The sequence below is a fragment of the Saccopteryx leptura genome, chromosome 3, assembly GCF_036850995.1.
Source record: "Saccopteryx leptura isolate mSacLep1 chromosome 3, mSacLep1_pri_phased_curated, whole genome shotgun sequence".
In the NCBI taxonomy this organism is placed as follows: domain Eukaryota; kingdom Metazoa; phylum Chordata; class Mammalia; order Chiroptera; family Emballonuridae; genus Saccopteryx; species Saccopteryx leptura.
The window spans coordinates 42,256,589-42,266,628 of NC_089505.1; positions in this window are offsets into that span (position 1 = coordinate 42,256,589).

Consider the following 10,040-nt stretch of genomic DNA (forward strand, 5'->3'; position numbering starts at 1 on the left):
TCTGGTAGCTTTATGCCTCTATTGGTTTTCTCATCTTTGTGTTACTGTCTGTTGTTTTTGTTTGGTAATATTTCATACTTTCCCCTCTGTTTTCTCTTTAAAAATTATGTTTCTCAGATCTGCATATTTTTGTAGTTAACATTAGGTTTATGAAAAATAAAGTTTTATATATACAGTAGTCCTTTTTTAAATGCATTTAATCTCCATCCTCCCTTGCAAATTCGGATCTTTACCACTTTTATGTTTTTGTTGTCACAAATTATTTCTGTTCGTGCTGTGAGTTTACTAGTGATCTTACTCATAGTTTTGTGACCTTTTGTTCTTTGTTTCAGGTAGAATGACTCCTTTGAGTATTTTCTTCAGCGGAGGTTTTCTGGTGATAAATTCTCTCAGCTTTTGTATGTCTGGAAAGATTTTTATTTCTCCTTAATATCTAAAGGATAACATTGATACATTTATTATTCTTGGCTTGTACTTTATCTCTTTTAGTAGTTTGAATATGTGATTCCACTCTCTTCTAGCTTGTAGGGTTTCTGCTGAGAAGTCTGATGATAACCTTTTCTGGTTATTTTCTTCTTTTCCATGGCTGCCTTGAAAATTCTTTCCTTGTCATTAGTTTTGGACAGTTTTAATACAGTGTGTCTTGGAGAAGATCCTTTGGATTGGAGTAATTAGGTGTCCTGTTTGCTTCCTGGGTTTAAGGATCCAGCTCTTTCCATAAGTTTTGGATTTGTTAGTCAACTATTTGTTTGAATAGGCTCTCTGTTTTCTTCTCCCCCTCTTCTTCTGGTATGCCTGGTAAGCCTATTATTTTTATATTGCTCTTTCTGGTGAAATCAGATATTTTTCATAGAGCTCTTTAATTTTTTTGTTTGTTTGTTTTTTTGGTTTTTTAATGCTCAAGTCTCTTTTCCCTCTGCATCATTTCTAGATTTCTATCTTCAGTATCACTAATTCTGTACTCCATATGGTCATCTCTATTTCATATGCTTTCTAGTTCATTACTTCTTTCACTTAATTCTTCATTTCCAGAATTCTGTTTGGTTCTTTTTAAAAGTTTCACTCTCTTTGGTAGAGTACTCTTTTTATTCATTAATTTTGTTCCTGAGCTCATTAAACTGCCTATATCTGTTTCCTTGAGTTATTTCAGAACTTTCCCCTTGAATTCTCTGTCATTTAAATAATTTATTTCAATGTCATTAAATGCATTTTCCAAAGATTTTTCATTTTCTTTCTGAGCTGCCTTGATACCTTGGTTAGTCATATCATTTGAAGAATTACTTTTCTGTCTAAGCATCGATGTATGAGTGGTACTTCTCTAGTAAATTGATATGAAGTCTTCCTGTTGTTTTCTAATTTTTTTATTTATTGATTTTTATGTTGAGATAAACATCAGTTTGTTGTTTCATCTATTTATGCATTTATTAGTTGACTCCTGTTTGTATCCTGATCAGGGATTGAACCTGCAACCTTGGCTTATTGGTATGATGCTCCAACCAACAGAGCCACTTGGGCAGGGACTCTCTTGTTTTCTAGTGGGTTGTGCTGAATCACAAGTTTTTAAATTTTTTTTTAGTTTTCTTACACTGCTCTGACTTTTCAGATTTCTGCAGGGTGGTGGAAAATAACATGTGTTCCCTGGAAAGGTGGGTGCCTTCTCTGGGTTCAGATCACCTTGGTCTCAGGACCAACTCCCTCAGGGGACTGTGGTGAGTGATAGAATTCAAATACATGAAATCCCAGTGATGTCCCTTGCAGCCAGACACTGCCAGCAGTGCAGCTACAATGTGTGGGGTTATGGTAAGCTAGTGGAAGTTGGCTGCTGCCTTTATTGCTTTGCTCTCCCAGAAGTAATGACTAGCTGACTTTTTCAGCCTTTCCTCTGTATCTTCTTCCTCTGTATCTCACATCCTTGGAATTAGTCACCAAGTGCGCCTCAGGGAATAAAATGTTTCTGTACTATCAGTTCTTGGGTTTGCAGATAATGTGCTTTGCAAACCAACCCTTACTACTACAGCTTCTACTGGGACCCGCTGCTAACCCTGGGAGTGGGAGTGTAAGTCACCAGGCTGTGTGGCTTTGTGTCTCAGTCTGGAATGCTGATTACCAGACATCAGTGGCCACACCTCTGTGCTTTTTCCCTGGCCAGGGCACTGTGTTCAGCCAGTGCTCATAGGGATTACTTTTGTAGGAATGCTCACTGTACCTCTTTGATCCTCCCAACTGAAGGGAGGAGTCAGGGACAGCCTGATTCTTCCCCTCTCCAGGCTGAGAACAATGTTGAGCTTTGGGCTGCAAGCTTGGAACATGCTCAGGACAGGTCTCTAGAATCTCCTTAACTCTTCTCTTCCCACCTCTTCTATTTCTCCCTCCTGCCCACCTTCAGATGTTTCAGTGAGCAGATCGGACATGTTTGTGCCTTAACAGGGAATCCTTTGTTAAAATATAGTTGGTTAAATTATTGAAACTTCAAGGGGGTTAACCCAAGGGTACCTCTCATGCTACCATTCCTCTGCATCCTGTTTATACATTTTTATTTAGTTAGAAATATTTTGTAATTTATTTTTGTATTTTGTTTGATCCCTGAGTTAAAGTATGAAATTTAGTTTCCAAATATTGTAGGTTTTTCAGATATACTTCTATAGATTTTTTGCAGTAATCTTATTGTGATCAGAACATCCTATATATAACTTTATTCTTTTTATATTTATTGAAACTTGGTTTACATCCCAGAATATTATATGTCTTGTAACTATTGCATGTACACTTAATATGAATATATAACTGTTTTGGTGTAAAGTGGCCTGTTAATCTTAATTAGATCAAATTAATTGATATTTTTTGTCTTGTATATTTTTACTGATATTTCTAGCTACTTGTTTTAGCAATTATTGTGAGAGTAATGTTGAAAATAACTGTAATTTTGGATTTGTTTGTTTCTCCTTTTGGTTCTGTCAGTCTTTATGAATTTTAAAGCTCAGTTACATTAGGTATATAAACTTTCATGAGTATTACATCCTTTTGATAAATTGACTGCTTTATCCTTATAAAATGATTGTTTATCTCTAGTAATTAGCCTTTTCTCTGAAGCCTACTATGCTTGGTATTAATTTGGCCAATTTAGGTTTTTGGATTTTTGTTTAGAATTTGCATGATTTTTAACTTTTTTTTTACTTATGCCATTGTGTATTTTTATATTTAAGGTGATTTTATTATCGGCAGCTTAGAATTGGTCTAGCTTCCTGCCCTCCCCACCTGCAGTCTGGCCAATTATGGATTCTAATAAGGATGTTTAGACCATTTCCATTTCATATGATTATTGATATGTTTTTATTTATATTTTAATTTACTATTTTTTGTTTTCTATTTCTGTAAAATGTTTATATTCCCTTTTTTTTTTTTTTTTTTTTTTTTTTGTATTTTTCTGAAGCTGGAAACGGGGAGAGACAGTCAGACAGACTCCCGCATACGCCCAACCGGGATCCACCCAGCACGCCCACCAGGGGGCAACGCTTTGCCCACCAGGGGGCGATGCTCTGCCCCTCCAGGGCGTCGCTCTACCGCGACCAGAGCCACTCCAGCACCTGGGGCAGAGGCCAAGGAGCCATCCCCAGCGCCTGGGCCATCTTTGCTCCAATGGAGCCTCGCTGCGGGAGGGGAAGAGAGAGACAGAGAGGAAGGAGAGGGGGAGGGGTGGAGAGGCAGATGGGCGCCTCTCCTGTGTGCCCTGGCCAGGAATCGAACCCGGGACCTCCGTACGCCAGGCCGACGCTCTACCACTGAGCCAACCAGCCAGGGCAATATATTCCCTTTTTTTATTCTGCCTTACTTTGGATTAATTTTGTGTTTTAGTTGATTCCATATTATGTCCTTTATTTGTTTATTGGCTGTATTTTTTTCTTTATATTAATGTTGCTTTCAGTTTTATGTTATACAGCTTTAGTTATTCCAATCTACCTTTAAATAATATTACACCACTTCATGTTTAGCATAAGAACCTTATAACCAATAGCCCACAAAAGTTTACTGCATCACTCTAATCCAAAGAATTCATTCCTTCCTCTTTTACCTATCTATGTATCTACAATATATATCTATATATCTATCTATATATCTATGTATTTATCTATCTAAACATCTAACTATCATATCTTACATACTATTCCTTGTATTACTATTTGGAGTTGCTATTTAATTTTTATTGTCATTTACTACCAGCATTATCATTCAACAAACATATCATTAGTAAGCACTCTTTTTGGGAAAGTTATCTCCCCAAAATTACCTATAAGGTTCTTGACAATAGAGGCAAAGTTGATTAATTCCTATCTCCTAGAAATTCTAGCTAGTGCTAGGCACAGAACAGAGTTTCACACTGTTTGCCAAATGAAATATCAATGTTGTTTTGAATTATCACATTGATACAGAAGGAGCAGAGTTTGCAACATTGGACCTAATTTCCCCTTCAGCAGCTTTAACAGGTACAGCAAGGAATGAAATAACTTACGTTTTTGGTACAAATATATTTTTGATTTACCACTTACTATGGAATGTATTTTTAATAGGAATAATAGTTCACTAAATTTTATTTAGCAAAGGTTGTAACTTAAATGTATATGTGTGTTTTTATTCTGTGTGCGTGTGGGTGTGTGTGCTTGTATGTATTTGTGATTGTGTTATTATATGGATATTATCTTGCTATAACAAGCATTTGATAGGCTTCTGTGACCTAGCCTGGGAATCTAAGCATGATATGGAAACCAGACTTACACTTTTTAAAAATATATGTTGTGTGCAAATGTGTGCTTACCTTGCATTTATAAAAACTGATAGATCAATATGGTGTTTAAATCTCTGTGTAGTCTCTCTTCCTAGAAACCATCAAAGAGACAGTTGTGTGCCCTAGATCAGTGGACCCCAACCCCCAGGCCACGGACCGGTACTGGTCTGTGGGCCATTTGGTACCGATCTGCAGAGAAAGAATAAATAACTTACATTATTTCTGTTTTATTTATATTTAAGTCTGAACGATGTTTTATTTTTTTAAAATGATCAGATTCCCTCTGTTACATCCGTTTAAGACTCACTCTTGATGCTTGTCTTGGTCACGTAATACATTTATCTGTCATACCCTAAAGGCCGGTCCGTGAAAATATTTTCTGACATTAAACCAGTCCATGGCCCAAAAAAGGTTGGGGACCACTGCCCTAGATGACGTAGTTCTGAAACCAGAAGATTTGGACATCTTATGAATCAAGATCTCTCCTAGCTAAATGATATTGAATATTTCCAAGTCCTATCTTACTAAATATAGTCTTACTATTTATTATATATGATAGTTTATACATGCTAACAAACTACAGCCTGTTTTTGTAAATGAAGTTTTTATTGGAACACAATGCTCATTTGTCTATATATTGTCTGTTGCTTTTATATTACAGTGACAGAGTTAAGTAATTGTGATCTGCAAAACTTAAAATATTTTTTATCTAGCTCTTTACAAGAAACTTTGGCCAGTTTAGAGTAAAAATTACACCTATAAATCCAAATCCTCTTTAGTAGGATAAGCTTGCTGGAAAAACAGACTACACTAGGAGACATCTAATCTAAAACCTTTATTTACCAATGATGAAGTTCTGACTCAGAAAGCAAAGAGGGGGTCCTAGGATCATAGAGGGGAAATTAATGCAGAAGATAAAATGAGAGCTCAAGAGGCAGACTGAATATAGATCCCAGCTCTATCATCATCAAGTATTTTAACTCCTCTGTGCCTCAGTTTACTTGTTAAAATGAGCAAAATAGTAGGATCTACATCCTAAGATTATATGTTTATAACACCTGTTTCATAAACATTCAGTAAATGATAGCTATTAATATTTGCTATTGTGTGGCTAGTTGGTGGCTCCATGTCCTGTAACCTAGCTTTTCTGACTTCAAGTTCAATCCTCTTTCAACTGTGTTATTTCTTTATTCATTTAGTCCTTGTATACTTTTATTTAATTTCTACAGTAGATCAGGCACTTGGGCACCTATGGTTCTAATATTTTCTCTCATTCAGGTTTTTATGGGAGTAACCGGTTATATTTTTTTCCATTTATGTTTTCCTTACTAGTTATAACGTCATAAAAAAGAAATAAAAGCCCTGTATAGTACAATGTTAGATGTTTTTGTAGTTTATCCAGTTTTCCCATGTTTTCTTTCTGTTTTAAAAGGTTAATTTTTTATACTTTAGATTTAGTGATATAATCCAACTATATGCTGCCTACAAGAAACACATATAAGCAACAAGGATAAAAACAAATTCAAAGTGAAAGGCTGGAAAACAATACTCCAAGCAAACAACACCCAAAAAAAAGCAGGTGTAGCAATACTCATATCTGATAATGCTGACTACAAGACAGAAAAAGTACTCAGAGACAAAAATGGTCACTTCATAATGATTAAGGGAACACTGAATCAAGAAGACATAACAATCCTTAATATATATGCACCAAACAAAGGAGCACCAAAATATATAAGACAGCTACTTATTGACCTTAAAACAAAAACTAACAAAAATACAATCATACTTGGAGATCTCAATACTCCGCTGACGGCTCTAGATCGGTCATCCAAACAGAGAATCAATAAAGATATAGTGGCCTTAAACGAAATACTAGAACACCTGGATATGATAGACATCTACAGGACACTTCATCCCAAAGCGACAGAGTATACATTTTTCTCTAGTGTACATGGAACATTCTCAAGAATTGACCATATGTTGGGCCACAAAGACAATATCAGCAAATTTAGAAAAATTGAAATTGTACCAAGCATATTTTCTGATCATAAAGCCTTGAAACTAGAATTCAACTGCAAAAAAGAGGGGGAAAAACCCACAAAAATGTGGAAACTAAACAACATACTTTTAAAAAATGAATGGGTCAAAGAAGAAATAAGCGCAGAGATCAAAAGATACATACAGACAAATGAAAATGAAAATACGACATATCAGAATCTCTGGGATGCAGCAAAAGCAGTAATAAGAGGAAAGTTCATATCACTTCAGGCCTATATGAACAAACAAGAGAGAGCCGAAGTAAACCACTTAACTTCACACCTTAAGGAACTAGAAAAAGAAGAACAAAGACAACCCAAAACCAGCCGAAGAAAGGAGATAATAAAAATCAGAGCAGAAATAAATGAAATAGAGAACAGAAAAACTATAGAAAAAATCAATAAAACAAGGAGCTGGTTCTTTGAAAAGATCAACAAAATTGACAAACCCTTGGCAAGACTCACCAAGGAAAAAAGGCACAGGACTCAAATAAATAAAATCCAAAATGAAAGAGGAGAGATCACCACAGACATCATAGATATACAAAGAATTATTGTAGAATACTATGAAAAATTATATGCCACCAAATACAACAATCTAGAAGAAATGGATAAATTCCTAGAACAATACAACCTTCCTAGACTGAGTCATGAAGAAGCAGAAAGCCTAAACAGACCAATCAGCAGGGAGGAAATAGAAAAAACTATTAAAAACCTCCCCAAAAATAAAAGTCCAGGCCCAGACGGTTATACTAGTGAATTCTATCAAACATTCAAAGAAGACTTGGTTCCTATTCTACTCAAAGTCTTCCAAAAAATTGAAGAAGAAGCAATACTTCCAAACACATTTTATGAGGCCAACATAACCCTCATACCAAAACCTGGCAAGGATGGCACAAAGAAAGAAAACTACAGACCAATATCTCTAATGAATACAGATGCTAAAATTCTAAACAAAATACTGGCAAACCGAATACAACAACATATTAAAAAAATAATACATCATGATCAAGTGGGATTCATCCCAGAATCTCAAGGATGGTTCAACATACGCAAAACGGTTAACGTAATACACCATATCAACAAAACAAAGAACAAAAACCACATGATCTTATCAATAGATGCAGAAAAGGCTTTTGATAAAATACAACACAATTTTATGTTTAAGACTCTCAACAAAATGGGTATAGAAGGAAAATATCTCAACATGATAAAGGCCATATATGATAAACCATCAGCCAACATCATTTTAAACGGCATAAAACTGAGGACTTTCTACCTTAAATCAGGAACAAGACAGGGATGTCCACTCTCTCCACTCTTATTTAACGTGGTGCTAGAAGTTCTGGCCAGAGCAATCAGACAAGACAAAGAAATAAAAGGCATCCATATTGGAAAAGAAGAAGTAAAGGTATCACTTTTTGCTGATGATATGATCCTATACATCGAAAACCCGAAGGACTCCACAAAAAGATTATTAGAAACAATAAACCAATACAGTAAGGTCGCAGGATACAAAATTAACATACAGAAGTCCATAGCCTTTCTCTATGCCAACAATGAAATATTAGAAAACGAACTCAAAAAAATAATCCCCTTCACGATTGCAACAAAAAAAATAAAATACCTAGGAATAAACATAACAAAGAATGTAAAGGACCTATATAATGAAAATTACAAAGCATTGTTAAGGGAAATCGAAAAAGATACAATGAGATGGAAAAATATTCCTTGTTCTTGGATAGGAAGAATAAATATAATCAAAATGGCCATATTACCCAAAGCAATATACAAATTTAATGCAATTCCCATCAAAATCCCTGTGAGATTTTTTAAAGAAATGGAACAAAAAATCATCAGATTTAAATGGAACTATAAAAAACCCCGAATAGCCAAAACAATCCTAAGGAAAAAGAATGAAGCTGGGGGCATTACAATACCTGACTTTAAACTATATTATAGGGCCACGATAATCAAAACAGCATGGTATTGGCAGAAAAATAGACACTCAGACCAATGGAACAGAATAGAAAGCCCAGAAATAAAACCACATATATATGGTCAAATAATCTTTGATAAAGGGGCCAACAACACACAATGGAGAAAAGAAAGCCTCTTCAACAAATGGTGTTGGGAAAACTGGAAAGCCACATGCAAAAGAATGAAACTCGACTACAGCCTGTCCCCGTGTACTAAAATTAATTCAAAATGGATCAAAGACCTAAATATAAGACCTGAAACAATAAAGTACATAGAAGAAGACATAGGTACTAAACTCATGGACCTGGGTTTTAAAGAACATTTTATGAACTTGACTCCAATGGCAAGAGAAGTGAAGGCAAAGATAAATGAATGGGACTACATCAGAATAAAAAGTTTTTGCTCAGCAAGAGAAACTGATATAAAAATAAACAGACAGCCAACTAAATGGGAAATGATATTTTCAAACAACAGCTCAGATAAGGGCCTAATTTCCAAAATTTACAAAGAACGCATAAAACTCAACAACAAACAAACAAACAATCCAATAAAAAAATGGGAAGAAGACATGAATAGACACTTCTCCCAGGAAGAGATACAAATGGCCAACAGATATATGAAAAGATGCTCAGCTTCATTAGTTATTAGGGAAATGCAAATCAAAACTACAATGAGATACCACCTCACCCCTGTTAGATTAGCTATTATCAACAAGACGGGTAATAGCAAATGTTGGAGAGGCTGTGGAGAAAAAGGAACCCTCATTCACTGTTGGTGGGACTGTAAAGTAGTACAACCATTATGGAGGAAAGTATGGTGGTTCCTCAAAAAACTGAAAATAGAACTACCTTATGACCCAGCAATCCCTCTACTGGGTATATACCCCAAAACCTCAGAAACATTGATACGTGAAGACACATGTAGCCCCATGTTCATTGCAGCACTGTTCACAGTGGCCAAGACATGGAAACAACCAAAAAGCCCTTCAATAGAAGACTGGATAAAGAAGATGTGGCACATATACACTATGGAATACTACTCAGCCATAAGAAATGATGACATCAGATCATTTACAGCAAAATGGTGGGATCTTGATAACATTATAAGGAGTGAAATAAGTAAATCAGAAAAAAACAAGAACTACATGATTCCATACATTGGTGGAACATAAAAATGAGACTAAGAGACATGGACAAGTGTGTGGTGGTTACCAGGGGTGGGGGGAGGGAGGACAGGGGGAG